Source organism: Cryptomeria japonica, chromosome 10 (assembly GCF_030272615.1).
Source record: "Cryptomeria japonica chromosome 10, Sugi_1.0, whole genome shotgun sequence".
In the NCBI taxonomy this organism is placed as follows: domain Eukaryota; kingdom Viridiplantae; phylum Streptophyta; class Pinopsida; order Cupressales; family Cupressaceae; genus Cryptomeria; species Cryptomeria japonica.
In genome coordinates this window covers 227,647,585-227,660,080 of record NC_081414.1, presented here as the reverse complement: position 1 = coordinate 227,660,080, position 12,496 = coordinate 227,647,585, and positions in this window count along the sequence as shown.

Here is a 12,496-nt window from a genome sequence, read left to right as displayed (position 1 = left end):
TCTTTGTATCTACAGGGGTCATGAGAGGGCATGAATAACATATTGCATAACTTAAATTTTAAGTTGAAAAGCACTTTCTTGAGTAGGAAGTCTTGATGCTTGGTCGCATTCTAGGAGGAATTGCTACATCTCTTCTATTTTCAACTTTCGGGTCATGGCTTGTTGCTGAACATTTCAAGGTCATATCTAATTGTATTTGATTAGAAATTCAGGACAATCTAGCTCTTTTCTAACAATGCATAACAAAGCATGGTTAGTTAGGTGATTTCATAACTATTAGATCTGCAAGAATCAACTAGGGTTGTGTTATTATTTTCTTATTACTGAAGCTTTTTTCTTTTTTGCAGAGGGGTTTTGATCAATAATGGTTGTCATTGAGATTCTTAAAGGCAATATTCTTGGGCAATGGTCTAGTAGCCATTATGTATGGGCTCCTTTCTAACACCCTTGCATACACTCTAGGCTTTGGTCCAATTTCTCTATTTGATGTTGTTGCATGCTTCCTAGTTATAGGTATGGCTATTATCTTTTGTACTTGATCATAAAACTATGGAGATCCCTTAGAAAGCAAGGATTTACTCACATAGTTCAAGGGTGATGCTTTGGCCATTGCTTCAAGTAAGTTGTTAGGCATATGTTAATATGTAAATATCATACTTTTATGAAATCTCTGTAGAATAAACTAAAACATGTAAACCTTTTTCTCTAACGAGTTTTAATGGTTTGCAGGATTAGATGACACAAGATTGCACTTCTAGGAGCTATCACTAATACATTTGGCCTCAAATTATGATGAAGGTTTCTTACGGACAAGGCATTTTGTGATCAAATTTGATTTTTTTTTTTAAATGGCTGATAGCGTCGAAATGCTGACGACAATGTCAACAACATTTTCTGATGAAGCCCATCTAGTCAGAATTTCGACGACCATAAACATTATTTAAAAAAAAAAAAGGGCGAGTTCATTTGAAAACCACACGCGACAGATTGAACTCTCAACTTCCTCTGCCTCTGCCAATTCCTTTGTTTCTTGTGGCTCTTCCTCTGCAAATTGGGTTGTCTAGTAGGTGATATCGAAGTATTGATTCTGTAGTTTGGAGGGTTTTGAACTATTGGAGATGGTGAAATTCCTATAGATTTTTGCATGCCTGTAAATTCATGTGGACTTGCAAGTTGTGTGTTTGAATTATGTCAAGTTGGTTGCAGACAAGTTCATTTCAGAGTGAGTGTCTCATAAATTTGAGCTTGTCATCCTATCTGTATGTTCTCATTTATCTGTTTTTCTTTACTTTCCTAATGTTGCAGTTCCTAGTTATTTAAAAGTCTTCCAATTATCGATTATGTTAGATAAAGGCTAAAAGTATTGTATAAAAATTAAAAAATAAGTAAACCCTATTTACTACATCAGAATCAATCTGCTTGCTTGCTTGTAAATGAATGTTTTCCATCTGCTTGCTTGTAAATGAATGTTTATAAAGTAGTGATTGTATGAATTATAAATATGATTCCTTAATGAAACTTGTTTTGGAAATACTTGATTCAAATATATAAAATCAATAAAAGACCAGTGTCTTGATTGTTTACTAGTTTCATATCATTTCAAATGAAAAATCCTACGTTTAACCTTAGAGACAGTTTTAATAACTTGTTAATGTAATAAGACTATCATCTCAAAGGCTTCCATATGAATTGCAATTAAAATGTGACATCTAGTTAGTCTTACTAAATTTAACTTTACTTTGAAAGACCAATAAGACAATTCAAACTTTGCCAACCAATCCTTCAAACTAATATTCAAACTAAAAATTAATCTTAATTACAACAACATAAGATTGCACAATGAAATAACCTATGTAAATAGATTTATCCAAGGAAATGATAAATCCATTGAAAAGATAGATACCATCGTGAATGAGTAACACTTGAATCTTTATATTGAAAATAAAATACTTAAACCAGTTGATTTTAGTGCATATCCTCCATCAACTTGGTACTTCCAGACAACGAGTTCATAAGAAAATGCATAGATATTGTCTTGATAAAAAATACTATAAACTTGTGATATCTCTCTCTCCTAAAAGATCCTCCACATATAGATGAGGATTCGGTTTGAAAAATGAAAGGGCATACCCTTTCATTAAAGTAAAATTAACAAAAAACTAACTACCTAAAAACTTCCCTAACAAACTAAAACTATGAAATACAAAGTCACATCTTTAAACATCTTTTGATATCTATGACTGGTCTCCAAGCATCTGATCGCACTTTTGAATGTTCTTCAAATATCCCTCTGATTTGTAGGTATCTACATCATAGATAATATCTCTAACTATAATCTCCAAAGTGATGAAGTTTTCCATCTGCTCGTTTGTCTCTGTCATGTCAAGTACATTAGACCAAGCAATGTTAAGGGAAGCATTGGGAAGACTTTGGCACTCCACAATCCATTTATCCTTATCCTTAATCTGTCCATTTTGATCTTCAATTTTTGGAAAACCATGTTGTACTATTTCCTTACATTCATTAAATTCATTTTGCAATTTTGTGTCAAAGTCTTCATGCTTTTTCAATTGCTTTTCTATTCCTTTAATGACTTCAACATCTGTATTGGCCATTGTCTTATCATTCAATAGAGTTCCCAGTCTGTTATAAATCCGGTTGTAAGATATTGCATTATCCATATTCTTTTGATAAACAACCGAGAAATCTTTAAGGAAACTTTCCAATTTTTAAAATCTCTTAGTCAATAAAATAGAGGCCATGTCAGCCCTCACACTCTGTATTTTCCTTTTCAACTTTTTTATTTTCCAGTTGCACTTCCTCACATTTCATTTTCCACTGAGACCCATCATGGATTTGTGGCACGGGTTGTCCTCCTCTTTTTAGCAATTCTTCATATAATCCCTTGTATTGATCTCTTTCTTTGATCACTTTGACCAATTGTGCTTTATTAAATTTTGAAATATCAATACCCATATCAATAGTAACAATGGGATCTACTTCACCAACTTTCAATTTCATCATGTGACCAAAGGCTTTATCCACATCAATGATTTTTGGCCTCTTATTTGGAGGGTAAAGAGCCCATAAAAGAGCCTCTTCATTCTGGTCAAATCTAGAGCCGACATACACATCATTTACCCCCTGAATATCCAATTTAAAATCCTTATTCTTAGAATGTAACATGCTATCAAAAATAAATGATGCACTCATGTCCCATCCTGGAAAGATGATGATTCCTGCTTCACTAAGAAGTTGTCTTCCCCTTTGAGGGGTTATAGTGGTCAATTTAAAACCAATTTCTTCTTTTCATTTCCCCAACAATTCTGATTCTTTTTTGGGGGTTACATTTGGGATAGAGTCTCTTAGTTTTTTCCCTTTGAAATTATATAAAAAAGATTTAAATTATTTTGACTTAATAAAACCATCATCAGACACAAAGGCAAAATACTCATCGTATCTTGCATCACTATAGATGTTTAGCCTGGCAACGATTTTCTCTTGCAAGTCTGGCTCTTCTGTCATGTCTGGTGCTTGATGCCTAGATACCACCTCAACTTCTTCAGACTCACCTTCACTCTCATCTTCTTCAGTTTCTATTTCTTGCACTCTCTTTTTCTTTTCTTCCAATTTCTTGTTTAATTCATCAATGGTCGTATGGGCTTCTTCCTCTTCCATGTTTCTAAACATGTCCTCTTCTTCCAAGTAAACATGAATATAATCTCCCAGGTTTTTACTTTTCTTGCAATTGTGAATATATCCCTCAGGGTCATAATTGACCCTAGCAACATATTTGAACAAATTGTATTCTTCAATCAATTTCCTATCAATGGCTTCATAAGCCTTTGTTGATACAATGGTAAAATACCCAATACTAAGAGTCCTAGGCATGAAAGTCTGTTTATGCATACCTCCAAAATGTTTGGCATTCAAAACACTTAACTGTCTCACAATCTCCAAATGAGAAATTCTGTCTGGTACAAGTTTTGACAACAGATATGGGGTTCCTTTGAAACCATAAATCCCGAAGCAAATAAAATCCTTGCAAACAAAACAATCACCCTAGTTGTGATTGACAATGTACCTCTTTCATAAAAAACAATGGGTCTAAGAAATTTTTTAACTTAAGTGGAAATAGATCCTTCACATAGGACACCATACATCTGGTATAATGGCTTTACTATTAGCTCTTCAAACTTGATGTAGTTTGATTTCACATATCATGAATCCCAAACTGATGTTCACATCTGTACTAGTTGTTCTTTACCTACTCTATCCATTGTGTTCAATTTTAAATTCATTGGCCACATACCCCTAAATATTCCATAAAATAAAATAAAATGCATTAACAACGAGTAAAACTTGAAAGTGGTCTCCCTATTATCTCTGAGGTTCAAGAAACCTTCATGTAATTTTTCTACAACATAAGTAGCATAATCAAAGGGTCTTGGCTCATACATGTGTACATTTTCTGCTAGAACTAGCGGCCCAATATTAGCTACATTAGGGACCTCTATACCTCCAACCTGTCTGCATGACATATAGGTGTACTATAAGTAGTGTCTAAAAATGTCCATGTTGAATGGGGGACCATCCTCTTCAGTTAGAATGCCCTTCTGAACCCCATGGAAAGTTAAGTTCCACCCTTTATAAGTAGTATCCATTGTAACAAATTCCTGCTCTAGTTCTTCAAATGACAAGGGTACATCAGGGTTAGGGTCTAAGCTAAAAACTTCAACTATGGTGCCACGAATAAATATGATAAACACTTCTCCAGTTGGAAACTAAATGCATCTCTTCACATAATTGTAATTTTTGACCAAGACTTCCATCAATATGATATTTACAAAAACATTTGGAACAACTAGTTTACCTAAGTTGGTTATCCACAGGTTACAAATTGGCACTTCTCTGTCCTTTCTCAGAAAATGAAACAAGAAGAGTTCATAACCTCTCACCTTTTCCCACACATCTCCAACCCCTTTAATCCCGTCCTCAAGCTGGTCTTTTCTAGGCAAATGATGTTTCGACCTCCTTGATTTCGGGCCTGGGGACTGCAATTGATCAATGATATCTTGATTCAGTTTCCATGTAGGAGGGACTTGCATTGTTTTGGATTTTTTATACGTGGACTCAGAGCCCTTAGCGCTCCTCTTTCTTCTTGATGAACTTGAAACCTCCATGATGTGTGACGAATTGTGAGAAATAATTCTCACCTTAGGTGTTTTTTACTAAGACACAACCTGCATTTGGTTCTTAATTTGCCTCGTGTGAGCCATCAATCTACTCAATTGCACACATTAAATACAGGTTGCTTTGGTTTCAGTTTTGAATTGTATTTTTAATGACTCATCGGTATATGCTTTCTTGACAAATTACTCCCTTGGTGCCTTCGACAATATTTCATTCCTTAAGTCACTTTGTTTTTTATCGGTGTGTGTCTTCCCGAGCCCTCCATCAGGTATCAGCATAACCTTGAACAACCTCTGCCGATAGTTACTTTTTCCGTGATGAATCTCTAGCTCTATTGTTTCCATCGGGCATCGGGATAGCTTGAAATGTTACACCCCGATCTCTTTAAGTTGTACCAATGACTAAGGCTTCTCTTCCTATCGGTGTAAGTCTTACCGATAGCCTTATCGACTATTGGAAAGAGAACAATTCGCATGTTCTGATAGCGAAAGTCACACCAATGATACTTTAGTAATAACTCGATCGGTGTATATCCTCTTGATGTGTCTATCAAGTGTTGGGATAACTCCTATCCCCTCTTAGCAATAGTTAATCACTTCTCGATGACCTTTGGATTTGCTAGGTTGCTTTCTTCGGGGTAGACTACATTGATGGTTTGATTTGCAAACTTGTGGAGTTCTAATGGACTTCTTCCATTTCTCTTCCACTTCTAGACATCCATACTCTTTTGTTTCTTAAATAAAATGGAGAACTAAATGGTACTTAGATTAAGAAGGTACATACTCATCATGAGTAATGAAAAATAAACAATCTTGTCAAGCCTGAAATCAATGTCTAAGGCTAACTAAGCCATTTTGTCAAAAGTTGTCAAATAGTCCTATTCAGGTCTTGATTGTTCAAATAATGTAAATGTACCCATGGAAGGGTAATAAAGGTTAATATGTTGTTTTGAGTCCATTCTAAGGTGTTCAAAGTATCTAAGTAATGTTTAGTGGTCATTCATGTCAAAAGGCAAAAGTTGTAATGCAACAATGCATAAAATGTTGTCAAATTGTACATTTCAGTCTTAGGGGAAGTTGGAACAATTATAGAACCATGAGAGGCTATAAAATCCATCATTTGTTCAGATTAAGTGTGTGTGACAGAGTTGGAGGAAAGTCTTGTAAGGCTAGATCAAATAAAGCCTCTGACTGTCACTTAATTCTACAGGGTTGTGACAGTTACAAAGTTGTATATCAGTTTGAAAGTAAAACTTCCATGTAATTGTTTGTTGGATAAATAGGAAGGAATTGTGTTTCTATAATGTATGTATTGGAAAATGTTTTTGATGAAGATTCAATGAGAAAATTGATATTTTGTTCAATACTTTTAACTGATGTTTTTTACAGTCATGATTATTTGTTGCTTTAGATGTTTTTCTTAATAAGATTTGGATTGAATCCGGCCCTAATAACCTATTTGAGGTTGTAGAATGAAGAGTTATCCTTAATTCAAGATATGTTTGAAGGTCATCCATGGATTATAAAGAAATTTTTAATGGTTTTTGTCAAAATTATCATAAAACCCTTGTTGACAGGGTTGCAACAAACGAATTGATTATAACTCTTAATGTAACTGCTCAAGTTTCTTCATATTTTGGATTCTAATACTCAATTCAATTCTCTTTCATATGAAGTTGGTTTCATGTTGACTTATTCATAAATTCATCATTCCTAAGTTGATTCTATTAGATGACACAATAAAAAGGTTTCTCTTTTTTTAAAACTCAAATATTTTTCATCAACTTGTCAAAATCAAGCTTCTTTTTAAGCCAAGAAAACTATCTAAATAAAATAGTCTTCATAATTAAAGAGGGTCTAAGTTTAAGTACCATTTCAACTTCTATATAACTAGTTCTAAGAAGACTTTCGTACTTGTGATATCCTTTTGCATAGTTTGTGAAGGTTACACACCGAAGTTTCGATAGCTCGACTTTATTGCGTGTGAAGAAAGACCGTGTGAGAAAATATCAAAAAAGAACAAAATAAGGAGACAATTGCTAGATTTTGGTCTAACTTGAAAAGAAAAGGTGATGGAAAATGTTATTGTCCCTGCAAAATTTGTAAGCGCTTAAAGACTAGAAGACTTCTAATCAAAACAACTAAGAAACATTGTAGGCAACATGGTCACATTGAAGGGGGACATGAATATCATCCATTGGTAAGTTGTTCTTTATATAGGTTCAACAATTTATATACATAAGAAATCACTTCATGATGAGATCATGATCATGGTTTACTTATGTTGATCATCTTTATATAGGTCGAGCTCCTCAGAGCACATGATATGGACCAACACAACTTGGAGAATATGTTTTTCAAAGTGGAGGAACATGGAGGTGTGAATATCAAAGCTGAAGATAATGATCCCATGGAAGATGACGATCATGCGCCATAAAACACAATTGAAGATGATGGTATAAATACATTGATCCATGACACATTTAGTACTGGTGCAACCGATCATGATGATCAAGATGACTTTGATGTTGTTCATGATTTACCTATACTTGAGAAGGCATACGAGCCCCTTTATGAAGACTCCCAACCAACTCTTCTCTCTCTTGTATTGTTGTTGGTGAACTTTGAGGTTATGAATGCTTTATCAAACATAACAATCTCACGTATGTTAAGGTATGTCGTATATGTCATTATAGTTAATAAAGGGTGAATCATGTACCATTAATATTCTTTATATTAACAAACTGATATTTTGTAGATTGATAGGTGAGTTTTTGTTACCACCTTCAAATATTCTACCTCGCTCACACCGAGAATTATCTTCCATTCTGAAAGATATTGGAATGGAGTATCGAGCAATAGATGCTTGTCCCAATGATCATATTATATATCATAAACAACATGAATTTGCAATAGAATTCCCTAAATGTTATAGCAGTAGATATCGAACAAATCAAATAACAAAAAAGATGTCTTGCAAGGTTCTTTGTTATACTCCCATTATTCCATGTATGCAATGATTATTTAGGTGCACTAGCTTGGCACAATTTATGGATTACCATGCACACAATAGATGTCAAGATGACATTATTTGAATGCCTATAGATTATTCAACATTTATGGACATAGAGGGAAAGTGGCCACACTTTAAAGAAGAACCTCGTAATCTCAAGCTTTCATTGGCAGCGGATGATGCCAATCCATTTGGAGAGATGAGATATGTTTACTCGATGTGGCTAGTTTTTGTTATCAACAATAATATTCCTCCATGGATGTCAATAAAGAGGGAGCACATAATGTTGGTGATGATTGTTCTAGGTATTTTATCATTTAATAGTCATCTACATTTTATTATAAATATTGCAGTAAAATGGTTATAATAATTATGTAATGTTTTTGTTCATTCAACTAGGTAAGTACCAATTTAAAGATATGAATGTGTATATTGAGCCTCTTATCGACAAGTTATTGGAGTTATGGAATGGTGTCACTATGTATGACGTCCCTAGACCAATAGGACAAAGACAATTTCAATTCCATGCAATGCTTGTATGGACAATACATGATACCCCAGGGCTAACACATTTTTGTGGTATGTTATAGTGTTCAAGTTGCACATTATAATTATAATTATAAAAATTAACATATTTAATCCAATTATACATTATCTTGTAGGTCTTCAAACAAAGGGAAAATTTGCATGTCCATTTTGTGGTCCAAAGATGAAATCCCGTCATTCAAAAAGTTTAGGAAAGTAGGTGTTTGATGAGTATAGGCACTTCCTCCACATAAATCATAAGTATAGAAATACTGAAAAACATCTTTTCAATGGGAATGAAGAGACTACATCAAAGCCACGAAGAATGACACCTTGCCTATGGAAGTTGGCATATAATAGAATTAATCGTCAAGGTAATATCATTCCATCTAATGGTTTATGTTTGGAATTTGTATTTTTCTATTGTGTTTTGTTTACTGATGATGTAATTGATGATCACGAAGGTCGTCAAGGCATTAATGACCACCTTCCAAAGAGACTAAAAAGTTATCTGAGACAATTTAGTAGGTTACCCTACTATGAGCAGCTACAAATTGTTCGTTTGTTTGATACTATGCATATTGGAAATAATATAATAGAGACATTATGGAAAATATTGGAGCGAAGGTGTGACAAAGAAAAAATTTTCAAAATTTGTAGTGACATTCAGGAATCTAATCATGCAATGAAAAATGTCATTCAATCAAATAGAAATGGAGACAAAATTAATATAAGTGCCCTTCCTTGGTTATTAACGGACCAACAAAGCAATGCTATAAAAGAAGTCATATGAAAAATCCGATTTCCCATAGGATTTGCTGCGAACATAAACAATCTCATATCAAAGAAAAGTGAATTTGGGTCAGGGAAACACATAATTGGCATACCTTCATTAACGTAATTCATGTTCTCGTGTATTTACTAAATATTTGTATACTACGTATGCAATTTTCATTGTATTATGTTAGAAAACAATGAAAAGATCATTTGATAATTGTTGCAGTACGTTCTACCTCTATCTCTCCCATACAACTTTGACAATAATGTCAAGCAAGTCATATATGATCTTGGAAAATACATGAGGTAAGTAGTGATCTTTGTTCAATTTGTTGTATAGATAATATATTTGTGATTTGTTTTATTTATTGTGTAATATATTGTATATTATTTTTTAAAGTCTCGTTTATATATTTTTGCGTCTTGAATCTCTTCTAGGTGGTTGTCATCTAAAGAAATCCATAAAGAAGATATAAAATATTGGAAGAGAAAAATTCCTCATTTAATGCGTGAAATGCAAAAACTAAAAGTGTCTACCTTCAACTTTTTTCAATGCACAAGAACACTATCTCATACACCAAGTTGAGGAGATTGAATTGTGTGGACCTGTACACACTAGGTCAATGTGGATGGTTGAGAGACACTTGAAATTTTTGAGGGCTTTGGTTTGACAAAGAACACATCCTGGGGGGTCTATCATGGAGGGATATATGGTATACCGGACTATGGTGTACATTGTTGAATATATTCCTAAGTTTGCAACAGAGATCCACGTAGATCGCATTTGGGATCCCAACCCCATTAACAAATTCAAAGGAGAGTACAAGTAGATTGATGAAAGTGAGCGGTAATTATAAGATGTTATTGTAGGTAATTAATTCTTAATCTTCTAAATAAATCGGTTCTAAGTTGTCTATTAATTATTTGTACAGTTGGTCAGGAGTGGGATGCGCTACATTTGTATGGTGCAAACAATCTTGATTGGATGATGGTGTGGATTGAATGATGTCAACGTCCTGGTCGCACATTAACATGGGAAGGTGTGGCTTCATTGGTTAAAGAAGCTCATCGTAATGGAGATTCCAATGTTACGCAAAGGGAAATTTATTTAGCATATGGTTTAAGGGATAAATAGGTATGTATAATTTTATTAATCACTCGTATGTTTATCAACTCACGATGCAATAATTTTAACATGTTAGACATATTGTAGGTCAAACACCACAAGGCTATGTGCTGCAATGGTCATAAATTTTGCATCAAAAAGTTCGATGACACGAAGAAAACTTGTGATTCTGGGATAACGTCAATCTTTGAGGTGACCAATATTTCATCTAGAAATGACATACATCCTCAAGAGTCTCAAAATTGATACTATGGCATTTTGGATGATATACTTGAGTGTGACTTTAATTCCTTCAAATTAGTTATGTTTGTCATCAAATGGTACAGGCTACGATTGAATAAAAATGATCCTGATAGAACTGTTATTGAACATGATAATGGATTTACAATGGTTAATACAAGGTCATTTGAGTCGATTGGGGATGAGCCCTATGTTCTTCCAAGACAATGTGAGAAAGTATTTTACTTAGAGGTTCCACATAAATAGGTTGGTCATTTGTTGTTAGACATGATCCAAGAGGAAGGCCGATAAAGTATACTGAGATGGAAGAATAAGATACTGAAGAAGTAGAAGATGATGATGATGATGATGATGATGATGATGATGATGATGATGATGATGACGATGATGACGATGATGATGATGATGATGATGCTATTGTTGTTGTTGATGATGATGATGGTGATGGTGATGGTGATGGTGATGGTGATGGTGATGTTGATGGTGATGGTGATGGTGATGGTGATGGTGATGGTGATGGTGATGTTGATGGTGATGGTGATGGTGATGGTGATGGTGATGGTGATGGTGATGATGCTGACGATGATGCTGACAATGACGCTGACAATGACACTAATGATGACGATGACGATGATGATGATGATGATGATGATGATGATGATGATGATGATGATGATGATGATGATGATGATGATGATGATTATCATGATGGTCATGATGATGAGTTGGATGAAGAAGAAGATCAATGACATGAATGAAATGTATGACATTTTTTGAACTTTGTGTTTACTTATGGAATTTGGACTATTTATTAGCTATGTGATGGATGGTGATTTAAAATACACATGTAATGGATTACATGTTTATGATGACACATTTGACATTTTTGAACTTTGTGTTTATTTATGGAATGTGGACTATTTATTAGCTATGTGATGGATGGTGATTTATGATACATATGTGACAGATTACATGTTTATGATGATACATATGTGATGCCTATGATGCTCAATTACATATGTGATGCTTATGATGCTCATGATACATATATATTTATTATTTATCAAATTACAAATGTAATGCTTATGATGCTCAATTTTTGGTGTTGATTTCATTTATATATTTTGTGTGATGCTGCCACCCTTGGTGTAAACAGGTAATTGACTATAGACATCGTCAACCCTTTAGTTGAGGATCCTGCACAATTTACATAAAGTAAATGTAAGGAATAAAAAAATATACAATGATTATGATGATTGCATATTGTTCATGTTATGTACTATGTAATTTTTAGTATATGTATCATGTAATTTTTAGCTAACATAATATAATTGAATTACATATGTAGGAACCTAAACCCCTTTGATGAGGATCCTGCACAATCTCATGGATCGACATGTATAAGTCAATACACCCTATAGACATAGTTTATTTTTAAAAAATTACTAGGAAAACAAACTTCCTCAGTTCTTCAAACATCGATTTTTGTGTTAACGAGAGGATATATCACATAGCACCTTCGTCGTTACATGGTTTGGGCCTATTTTCTATGGACAACATAAAGGTCTGTTACAACAAAGTTGCTAAATTGATGGAGTATAAATCTATTGTTACTTCAGGATT